The following is a 12,913-nucleotide window of genomic DNA, read 5'->3' on the forward strand; positions in this document are numbered from 1 at the left end:
GTCAAAACCTGTCAGGACTGAGAATCTGGGCAGGTTCTTGAAGGTAAAATACAATATATACATCTATCTTAGGAAAATATTATCAGAGGAAAAAAATCCACAAATTTCTTTATACTTAAAGTTTTCAGATAATGCGATAAAACATCACTGCTCTTTCTCCCCAGCTGTGTACATAAGTTAATTGGCTAAATGAGTACAGCTTTTGGCTCTTGCTTTCCTCATCTGAAAAACAATTGTTGAATTTATTACCTTGAGATATCTTCCTATGATCAATTCTATCACATTTCAATACCCACAGAGTTACTTTGGTTATGATATTGTATTACTTTCCTGAATTTATATAAACAATATTTTTGTATTGTGGAGGAGGTCTTTGATTCTTTTGAGAATATAATTGAGGATCTGCTTTCTTGAAAAATGCAGATACACAGAAAGGACCACAAAACAGAACACAGGGGTCTTCCCTGGTGGCGCAGTGGTTGAGAGTCCGCTTGCCGATGCAGAAGACACGGGTTTGTGCCCCGGTCCAGGAAGATCCCACATGCCGCGGAGCGGCTGGGCCCGTGAGCCATGGCCACTGAGCCTGCGCGTCCGGAGCCTGTGCTCCACAACGGGAGAGGCCACAACAATCAGAGGCCCGCGTACCGCAAAAAAAAAAAAAAATACAGAACACAGCATTAAAGGCAAGTCTGAGAGATAACTATAGGATTTATGAAGATCTTGTAACCGCAAATGGTTTCTGGCTGAGAGATGTTTCTCCGTACTGATAAAAGACCTCAATTTATATTACTGAAGTGGGAGCTTCTGGACGGTGGGGCTGGAGAAATGCAGGGAGAATTGTGCAAACAATTGGAGATATGAAAAAGAAAGATGAAGTTCAAGTGCTCCAATTTCCAAGTTAGAAATTGGAAACTGTTTCAACCAATAGTTGAATAAACTGTTTCAATAAACAGGAAACTGTTTCAACAGATAAATAATGGCCAGGTTCCATAATAATGCTGGTGCTACATTTTAATTACATTTTGATATACATAGAATTTTGCAGGTTGGCTTCCTATCCTAACCACATTCACCACACATGTTTTATGGGGAAATATGTTTCAAATTCTAACAGTGGCTTACAAATGAACTTGAGAGCACAACCTGTCTGCAATTCGGGAATGACGTAATACTTTATTTTTATTCACAGTTCATTAAAAATTTTGGAAATGGAAAAAGGAATGAACAGTTAGAAATATAGCATACTTACAGTAAAGTTACAGAAGTTCAATGTATATTTATGACTTGCAGTTTAGTATAACAGCAGCTCTTTTTAGAACATTTTCTGGTCATCTTTTATCAAATAGAATTGGTCAACACTAGCAATAGGTAACCTAAAAAAAATGTTAGTTTCTATATCCTTTTTTAAAACCTTTTGAAAAAAAGTTTGTCAGGAATTGTCAGTTAGCACAGACCAAATGGATCTTGGGAGATGAAACAACTGTATTAGAATGAACAGGACTTGTGAATTATCAAAAAATGAAGGCTGGCAGAGAACCCAGAAAAAACTGACAAGTAACAGATTTATATAAGTTTTCTGCAATTGGTACTCTTTAAAAATTTTTTTTCCAAATAGGGGAAACTCAAGATGTAAGCACTAAGACTAGTCATCCTTAATAATACCACTTAGATTTTTTAAACAATTACATTCTGAAACTAATACTTATCTGTAAGAATCAGCAACCTACATGTGTTTTCCTGTAGTCATTAATATACTCCTCAACAAAGGTATATTTTCAGAAATTAAACTTCAATTTAATAGTCCCTAGAGCTAGTGGAAGAAAGAATTCATTAATTAATAAAGAGCTAATGATTCAAAAAATGAAAACTGAATGTCAATAGTTCTCATATCTAGTGATAAATATTATTTAATTTCATTAATTAAATTATCACTAATTATCTAGTGATAATTATTAGTGAAATTAATGAAAATTGATACAAATTGAAACTTGATACAAATTCTATGACAGCAGGGATTTCACATGACTAATAAATCTAATCCATAGGGATTAACTATATTATTCCCAAAATTTAAAAAAAAACCTTCAAATAAACACTGTCTACCTCTTTATCCTTCCCATTAAGCTTAAATGTGTAAATATATTAAAGTTTAAACTTTTAGGCAAAATACCTCAAGACAAATTGGTAATTTATTAACCTGAATTTATCTATACATATATCTACATTTATATGTAGATATCTATATATACATTTATAGGTATACATAGAAAATATATAAAATAATTGTTTATCATATTAAAGGTAATTCTCATCAGAATACATATTAATGAGAAGTTCTATACTTTGACAACATACCCACAGCAACCCTTTATTGCAAACATTAGCATCAAAGTAAACCAACCACAGTATCCAAATTCCAAGACTTTATACAAGATAGTTCTGAAGTACTATTCCAACTTGTTGAATTCTGAGACACATATTCGGAAAAGTATCCCAGGCTCTTTGGTGGGGCTAATGGCAGATGCTGGGAGGGCTCACGCCAAGGAGTACTTCCAGAACTTATGCTGCCAAGGTCCTTGTCCCCGCGGTGAGGGACAGCCACCCTTCACCTCTGCAGGAGACCCTCTAACACTAACAGCCGTGTGGCTAACAGGGTCTTGGTGCTCCAGCCAGGTGTCAGCCCTGAGCCCCTGAGGTGGGAGAGCCGAATCCAGGATATTGGATCACCAGGGACCTCCTGGCCCCATGAAATGTCAATCAGCGAGAGCTCTCCCAGAGGTCTCCGCACTAAAGTTCTAAGCACTAAAACCCAGGTCCACCAACGGCCGGCAAGCTACAGTGCTGGACACACCATGCCAAACAACTAGCAAGACAGGAACATAACCCGATCAATTAACAGAGAGGCTACCTAAAATCATACTAAGTTCAAAACACACCACCAGACATGGCCCTGCCCACCAGAAAGAAAAGATCTAGCCCCACCCACCAGAACACAGGCACCAGATCCCTCCACCAGGAAGCCTACACAACCCACTGAAGTAACATCACCCGCTGGGGGCAGATACCAAAAACAAGGGGAACTATGAACCTGCAGCCTGCAAAAAGGAGACAACAAACACAGTAAGTTAAACAAAAACAGAAGACAGAGAAATATGCAGCAGGTGAAGGAGCAAGGTAAACACTCACCAGACCAAACAAATGAAGAGGAAATAGGCAGTCTACCTGAAAAAGAATTCAGAGTAATGATAGTAAAGATGATGCAAAATCTTGGAAATAGAATGGAGAAAGTACAAGAAACATTTAACAAGGACCCAGAAGAAATAAAGAGCAAACAATGATAAACAACACAAAAAATGAAATAAAAATTTCTCTAGAAGGAATTAATAGCAGAATAATTGAGGCAGAAGAATGGATAAGTAACCTGGAAGATAAAATAGTGGAAATAACTGCCACAGAGCAGAATAAAGAAAAAAGAATGAAAATAATTGAGGACAGTCCCAGAGACCTCTGGGACAACATTAACCACACCAACATTCAAATTATAGGGGTCCCAGAAGAAGAAAAGAAAAAGAAAGGGTCTGAGAAAATATTTGAAGAGATAGCTGAAAACTTCCCTAAAATTGAAAAGGAAATAGTCAGTCAAGTACAGGAAGTACAGAAAACCTCATAAAGGATAAATCCAAGAAGAAATATCCCACGACACATATTACTCAAACTACCAAAAATTACATACAAAGAAAAAATATTAAAAGCAGCAAGGGAAAAGGAACAAATAACATACAAGGGAATCCCCATAAGGTTAACAGCTGAACTTTCAGCATAAACTCTTCAAGCCAGAAGGGATGGCAAGAAATATTTAAAGTGATGAAAGGGAAAAAAACTACAACCAAGATTACTCTACCCAGCAAGGATCTCACTCAGATTTAATGGAGAAAATAAAACCTTTACAGACAAGCAAAAGTTAAGAGAATTCAGCACAACCAAACAGCTTTACAACAATGCTAAAGGAACTTCTCTAGGCAGGAAACACAGGAGAAGGAAAAAACCTACAAAACAAACTCAAAACAATTAGAAAATGGTAATAGGAACATACATATGGATAATTACCTAAAATGTAAATGGATTAAATGCTCCAACCAAAAGACATAGACTACCTGAATGGATACAAAAGCAAGACCTATATATATGCTGTCTACAAGAGACTCACTTCAGACCTAAGGACACGTACAGATTGAAAGTGAGGGGATGGAAAAAGATATGCCATGAACATGGAAACCAAAAGAAAGCTTGAGTAGCTATTCTCATAGCAGACAAAACAGACTTTAAAGTAAGACTACTACAAAAGAAAATGGACACTACATAATGATCAAGGGATCAATCCATGAAGAAGATATAACAATTGTAAATATTTATGCATCTAACACAGGAGCACCTCAATACATAAGGCAAATGTTAACAGCCATAAAAGGGATAATCGACAGTAACATAATTATAGTAGGGGACTTTAACACCCCACTTTCACCAATGGACAGATCATCCAAAATGAAAATAAATAAGGAAACACAAGCTTTAAAAGATACATTAAACAAGATGGACTTAATTGATATTTATAGGACATTCCATCCAGAAACAACAGAATACACTTTCTTCTCAAGTGCTCATGGAACATTCTCCAGGACAGATCATATCTTGGGTCACAAATCAAGCATTGGGAAATTTAAGAAAATTGAAATTGTATCAGTATCTTTTCGGACCACAATGCTATGAGACTAGCTATCAATTACAGGTAAAAAAAATGTAAAAAATTCAAACACATGGGGGCTAAACAATACCCTACTAAATAACCAAGAGATCACTGAAGAAATCAAAAAGGAAATCAAAAATACCAAGAAACAAATGACAATGAAACCATGATGGCCCCAAACCTATGGGATGCAGCAAAAGCAGTTGTAAGAGGGTAGTTCATAGCAATACAATCCTACTTCAAGAAACAAGAAAAATCTCAAATAAACAACCTAACCTTACACCTAAAGCAATTAGAGAAAGAAGAACAAAAAAACCCAATGTTAGCAGAAGAAAAGAAATCATAAAGATCAGATCAGAAATAAGTGAAAAAGAAATGAAGGAAACAATAGAAAAGATCAATAAAACTAAAAGCTGGCTCTTTAAGAAGATAGACAAAATTGATAAACCATTAGCCAGACTCATCAAGAAAATAAGGGAGAAGACTCAAATCAACAATTAGAAATGAAAAAAGAGAAGTAACAACTGATACTGAAGAAATAGAAAGGATCATGAGAGACTACTACAAGTAACTGTATACCAATAAAATGGACAACCTGGAAGAAATGGACAAATTCTATGAAAAGCACAATCTTCCAAGAGTGAACCATGAAGAAATAGAAAATATGAACAGACCAATCAGAAACACTGAAATTGAAACTGTGATTAAAAATCTTCCAACAGGGCTTCCCTCGTGACGCAGTGGTTGGGAGTCCACCTGCTAATGCAGGGGACACGGGTTCGTGCCCCGGTCCAGGGGGATCCAACATGACATGGAGCAGCTGGGCCCGTGAGCCATGGCCGCTGGGCCTGCGTATCCAGAGCCTGTGCTACACGGCGGGAGAGGCCGCAGCAGTGAGATGCCCGCATATTGCAAAAAAAAAAAAAAAAAAAAAACTTCCAACAAACAAACGTCCAGGGCAAGATGGCTTCACAGGTGACTTCTATCAACCATTTAGAGAAGAGCTAATACTTATCCTTCTCAAACTCTTCCAAAATACAGCAGAGGGAGGAACACTTTCACGCTCATTCTACGAGGCCACCATAACCCTGATACCAAAACCAGAAAAATATGTCACACAAAAAATGAAACTACACACCAATAATACTGATGAACACAGATGCAAAATACTCAACAAAATAATAGCAAACAGAATCCAACAGCACATTAAAAGGATCATACACCATGATCAAGTGGGGTTTATCCCAGCAATGCAAGGATTCTTCAATATATGCAAATCAATGTGATACACCATATTAACAAACTGAAGGATAAAAACCACATGATCATCTCAATAGATTCAGAAAAAAGCTTTCAACAAAATTCAACACCCATTTATGATAAAAACTCTCCAGAAAGTGGCATATAGGGAACTTACCTCAACATAATAAAGGTCATATATGACAAATCCACAGCCAACATCATTCTCAATGGTGAGAAACTGAAACCATTTTCCTAAGATCAGGAACAAGACAAGGTTGCCCACTCTCACCACTATTATTCAACATTGTTTTGGAAGTTTTAGCCACAGCAATCAGAGAAAAAAAAGAAATAAAAGGAATACAAATTGGAAAAGAAGAAGTAAAATTGTCACTCTTTGCAGAAGCCATGATTCTATGCATAGAGAATCCTAAAGATGCTGCCAGAAAACTACTAGAGCTAATCAATGAAGTTGGTAAAGTAGCAGGATACAAAATTAATGCACATAAATCTTTGGCAACCCTATACACTAATGATGAAAAATCTGAAAGAGAAATTAAGAAAACACTCCCATTTAGCACTGCAACAAAAAGAATAAAATACCTAGGAATATACCTACCTAAGGAGAGAAAAGACCTGTATGCAGAAAACTATAAGACACTGATGAAAGAAATTAAAGATGATACAAACAGATGGAGAGATATACCATGTTTTTGGATTGGAAGAATCAATATTGTGAAAATGGCTATACTACCCAAAGCAATCTACAGATTCAATGCAATCCCTATCAAACTACCACTGGCATTTTGCAAAGAATTAGAACAAAAAATTTCACAATTTGTATGGAAACACAAAAGACCCGAATAGCTAAAGCAATCTTGAGAAAGGAAAACGGTGTTGGAGGAATCAGGTTCCCTGACTTCAGACTATACTACAAAGCTACAGTAATCAAGACGGTATAGTACTGGCACAAAAACAGTAATATAGATCAATGGAACAGGATAGGAGGCCCAGAGATAAATGCACACACATATGGTCACCTTATTGTTGATAAAGGAGGCAAGAATATACAATGGAGAAAAGACAGCCTCTTCAATAGGTGGTGCTGGGAAAACTGGACAGCTACATGTAAAAGAATGAAATTAGAACACTTCCTAACACTATACACAAAAATAAACTCAAAATGGATTAAAGACCTGAATGTAAGGCCAGACACTATAAAACTCTTAGAGGAAAACATAGGCAGAACACTTTATAACATAAATCACAGCAAGATCCTTTTTTGACACACCTCCTAGAGTAATGGAAATAAAAACAAAAATAAACAAATGGGAACTAATGAAACTTCAAAGCTTTTGTACAGCAAAGGGAACCAAAAACAAGATGAAAAGACAACCCTCAGAATGGGAGAAGATATTTGCAAATGAAGCAACTGACACAGGATTAATCTCCAAAATATACAAGCAGCTCATGCAGCTCAATATAAAAAAAAAAACTCTATCCAAAAATGGGCAGAAGACCTAACTAGACATTTCTCCAAAGAAGATATACAGATTGCCAGCAAACACATGAAAGGGTGCTGAACATCACTAATCACTAGAGAAATGCAAATCAAAACCACAATGAGGTATCACCTTAAAGTGGTCATCATCAAAAAATCTAGAAGCAATAAATGCTGGAGAGGGGGTGGAGAAAAGGAAACCCTCCTGCACTGTTGGTGGGAATGTAAATTGATACAGCCACTATGGAGAACAGTATGGAGGTTCCTTAAAAAACTAAAAATAGAACTACCATATGACCCAGCAATCCCACTCCTGGGCATATACCCTGAGAAAACCATAATTCAAAAAGAGTCATGCACCACAATGTTCACTGCAGCTCTATTTACAATAGCCGGGACATGGAAGCAACCTAAGTGTCCATCAACTGATGAATGGATAAAGAAGATGTGGCACATATATACAATGGAATATTACTCAGCCAGAAAAAGAAACAAAGCTTATTTATTTGTACTGAGGTGGATGGACCTAGAGTCTGTCACACAGAGTGAAGTAAGTCAGAAAGAGAAAAACATATACTGTATGCTAACACATATATCGAGAATCTAAAAAAAAAAAAAAAATTGTTCTGTTAATCCTAGGGGCAGGACACAAATAAAGACGCAAACATAGAGAATGGACTTGAGGACACGGGTGGGGGTAAGGGTAAACTGGGATGAAGTAGAGTAGCATACACTACCAAATGTAAAATAGATAGCTAGTGGGAAGCAGCTGTATAGAACAGGGATATCAGCTCGGTGCTTTGCGATGACCTAGAAGGGTGGGATAGGGAGGGTGGGAGGGAGGCGCAATGGGAGGGGATATGGGAATATATATGTATAGCTGATTCACTTTGTTATACAGCAGAAACTAACACAACATTGTAAAGCAATTATACTTCAATAAAGCTGTTGAAAAAGAAAAAAGATAAACAGAAAAGTATCCCAGCTCAAAATAGCATGGTGCCATGTAAAAAGAAAATGTGGTCAATATTGCATCATTGTAAGATCAATTATTAAAGACAGAATATTTGAGAATACAAATATATTGATGATTGGGCCAGAGTAATGACAAATAAACCAACAACTTACCAAAACCCAATAATCATCTGCTCAAGTCAGTCTGCCTTTCTCTTTATTTTTCTAAGCTATCATACACCAGGTGTCAGAAGTTGGTAACTAAACATACTGATACATCACTTTATGGACAGATAAAGACCAATGAAAAAAAGAGACTTTCAATGTTTAGTGATTTATCATAAATTAAAAGTGGCTTTTCTACCATCGCATGCTTGAAATTTAAAGAGAGTGTGACGACTGCTCAAAATTGTTCATTAAGTCAAAGATAGATTTTTGTTTAGTCTGTCTTTGTGGCAACCTTTCCTTAACAGGCAACCTTCCACTAATAGGCTCTTAAAAATACCAGTACAGCAAGATATCTCCATTAAAAAAAAATAGTCCATGGATATATATGTTTGAGAAATGCTATCCACTCAACCCATTTCTGTAGTTTGATAAACAATACATCTTGCATTTTGGTTAGAAATCATAGTATTATAAAACTTTAAATAACTTTATAAAGCTTAAGAAATCATGATGACAAATGTATTTTTACTGATGTTTGCTCTACTATGATTTCTGATAATTTTCTTTGTTTCTTAACTACAGCCAATCGATATAAAAAAAAAAAATCAGGAACACATTTTCTCAAAATGAATTGCTATACAATTATATCATTGTATTTTGCCCTAGTTAATTTACATAGCGAATTCACTAAATTCAAAGATTACTTTCTTTAACTTCATAGATATAATTTTCAACAACTATTCACTCAATATTTAAAAGCAATATTTCAAATTTTGACTCAAAATAAGGTAATATCCTCTACTTAGCAATCTGATACATATGCTTTAAAGTCTTTGAATGTAGATGAGGAAGAGTTAATTGGAAATGGCTTACTAATATATAATTTGCCTTTATTATGTATCAGTGATGTATCCTAGCAACAATGATAGTCTAGTCTTTTCTTTGCATTCTGCTCTTCTTGATAAGGAAATAAAACATCTTGTTTCAGAAGGCTTATTTACTATCACTATAAAAATTGTCAGAAATACCTGATCACGCTTTTAACTTACGTTGATAAGAATAAAAGCCAAAAAAAAAAAAAAAGATGAATAAAAGCCAATAGAACTAATATGATTGAATGTTCAATGGAAAGTGAAATTCAAGTATTTACACATTTCAAAGCAAGATTGTCCATATTAGAATTCATCAGAACAATGACAATGTATCTTAGATTTACACATGAAAATTTTAATTACAAATGTTTTCCTATGGTATAAATATTTTCCATAATCTTAACCTAAAGTTATGTGTGTACTATGAGAAGTCAGGAGAAAACATTATATTTATTTTATATGTTAATTATATATTAAGGAAAATGTAGACAAACCTGAATCTAAAATCGTTTTAAAGAACATTAATATTTTCTATAGTAAAAATTTTATTCTAAAATAAATTTATATAATTTTAAGAACTTTGCTTTCTAGCAGTTGGAGAGTATTGAAAAAAATTTTTTTAAATCTAGAATTTATTCATGACTTTCCAGATTGTTGACAGCTCTTCCTGATAGAGTGCACTGCTCATGCATGCCAAAGACATTGGCAGCCAGTGACCAGTTGTATGACCACTTTTCATCAGAGTTGAGATTTCCATTTATTCCAAGTCAGCAGTGGTATGAGGACAATCATTTACAGTGGTAAATTTAATTATATTTTATCAGTCCTGAATGCTAACACAGAATCTAATATTAAAATATGCTTGCTCGAGAGCATGTTTCCCTAAGTCCAAAATTAAATAAAAATATTCATGTCTGGTTATTAAGTTGAATATTTATGCTAAGAGGCAGATCAGTGCAGTAGGTAAGAGCAATCTTTGGTGTCAGTTGGTCAGACTTGGATTCACAGCCTGGCTCAGCTGTGTCTGAGCCCTGTGTTGTTATTTTGGGCACATCTCCTCACCTCAGAAGCTTCAGCTTTATTAACCACCAAATGAGAATCATAATAGTGCAGAGAAGAGAAATTGGTGTTCCCTACATTTATTGAGGGAATACAACATATGACGACATCTATCCTAGGGAACTGAAATCCATTAGCCAGCAACTCTACAATCTTTAAAAAATATCTCAGCCACTTAAATAAATGAAACAAGCAAATAAAGTGGTTTCCTACATTTCTGTTATATTGGAACTCTTTGGTAAATGTTATTCTTATTTTCATTATTATTGCATTAGAAATATGATGCCAAAGGTAACCTGTAGGTGAAATGGCAAAAACAAGAGAAAACACATGTGTTAATATTTGCCCTTAGTACTTATCGTTTACTTCAGGTTTGCAGAAAACAATTCTAATAAAATAGAAGTGTACACCTATTTGGTGCATGTTTTGAATTTGCCTTCATATAAACAGTCATTGTAACAGAAGAAAGAAAGACATCATCCCCAACTACCATCAGTCTATACAACTCCTAGCATATACATACACCCTCCCTTCCTATATAGTATAGGACAGGAAATATATAATGTATTCAGTAATCCAGATAAAATAACTATGGTGTGAGGAGGCCTAGTGCCTTTTTTTGTTTTCCTTTTGAGGGTAATTACTACAATTTAAAACTGAAAATATGTGTGCTGAACTGTATGCCATTTTCCTCTTCTCTTTTATACATCAGCATGGACTTTGGTTCCATCTGTGAGTTCATTCTTGCTGTGTCAAAGATCCTTCAGGGGTCCACTAAATAGATTTTTCTCTCCTGTTAATGTATCAGTTAACCTTCAAAATGCGGATAGTTTATTTTCTTCTCAGGAAATAAATCAGTCTCAGTGTTGCTCAGTAACTGTGGCCAAAATAGGATGTAATAAGGAGGAAATATAAAAAAGTGCTGCTTGCAAATTGGTGTTATTTACATTTATTGAGGAAATACAATATACCATGAAATATATCTTAGTGAATTGGAACCCAAATTAGTCAGCAACACCACAATCATTCTTTTAAAGTGTCTCAGCTACCTAAATAAAAGCAAATCTGTACAGGCTTAGATTACCCCAGAGTGCAAACAAACACATTTTCCTTAAGGACACAGCAGCAGGAGCCTGTGCTCCATTAAGCTCTGTATTATGAATTGACATGGTGGGGATTTATGTGCTTTTCCTATCTTTAGAATTTGACTCTCACAGTTGCATTCTTGTATATATGTTCACTTATTATGGATTCACAAACGGATATGGTCAGAGATAGTTCTAGGCAATCAATCAATACTCCTTTACTTATATTAATAATTAATTAAACTTTATAAGCATGATGGGAAGGAAACTGGGAGAAAAAGTAAGTATTCTAAGAATGTATTATACTACAAAAATCAAATAAAAATACAAACATGTCTGAAGGCATTACATGATATAACCATTTAACTCAAAAGTATTTAAGTAAGGCTCACTAAATGTCGTAAAAATTGGAGGTGGAAAATGTACCAACTAGAGAAAGACCCTGCTCTTTTGGATCCTTATGGCCTGGATGGTGGGGTGAAGATAGATATTAACTCAATAACCAATTATTCTCAAATACTCTGAATTCTGGAAAGAAGGCCTGGGGAAGATATCCATCCAGAAGCAGAAGTGACATCTAAACTGATACCCCCTAAGTAAACAGACTGGAAGCAGGGGGAGAATTCCAGGCAGAGGCCAGAGCATCTTCAAATGCCTGTAGGTATTAAGAAACTGAAAGAAGACTATTATGGCTGCTTCTTAAAAGAGCAAATGTTGGGGGAGGGGTGAGTCAATTGGGAATAGAAGCTGGAGATCTAAGTGGGTGTCAGCTTCAGGTCAAATTTTGGATTCTTATCCCAAAAGAGTGAGACACCGTGGACAGGTATTTGGAACTGAGTGTCATGATTAGATTCACACTGTTATTAAAAAAATCTGTTCTCTTGTAGCAAGGGATAGGGAGGGGATTATGAGTCTAGATAAAGCAGGATGGTGATTTGAATGAGGATATTGATGGTGAAGACAGACAGAAGGGGACAGAGTCCAAAGCTTATTAGGAGATAATATCTCTTATGGACTAAATGTTTGTGTGCCTCCAAAATTCATCTATAAAAGCCTTAACTCCAATTGTAATAATATTTGGAAGTGAGACCTTCGGGAGGTAACTCAGTTTAGATGAGGTCATGAGGATGGATGGGGCCCCCATGCTGATTAGTGTTCCTATAAGAGAAAGAGACAGACACCAGAGCTTGCTTGGTCTCTGATATGTGAGGATACAGTGAGGAGGCAGCTATCTGTAAGCCAGAAAGAGGACTCTCCTCAGGAACCAAGTCTGCTGGCTCTTTGTAGTCTT

This window comes from Aethalodelphis obliquidens, unplaced genomic scaffold (assembly GCF_003676395.1).
Source record: "Aethalodelphis obliquidens isolate GAN/ISIS:26980383/991018 unplaced genomic scaffold, ASM367639v1 scaffold29, whole genome shotgun sequence".
Classification (NCBI taxonomy): Eukaryota; Metazoa; Chordata; class Mammalia; order Artiodactyla; family Delphinidae; genus Aethalodelphis; species Aethalodelphis obliquidens.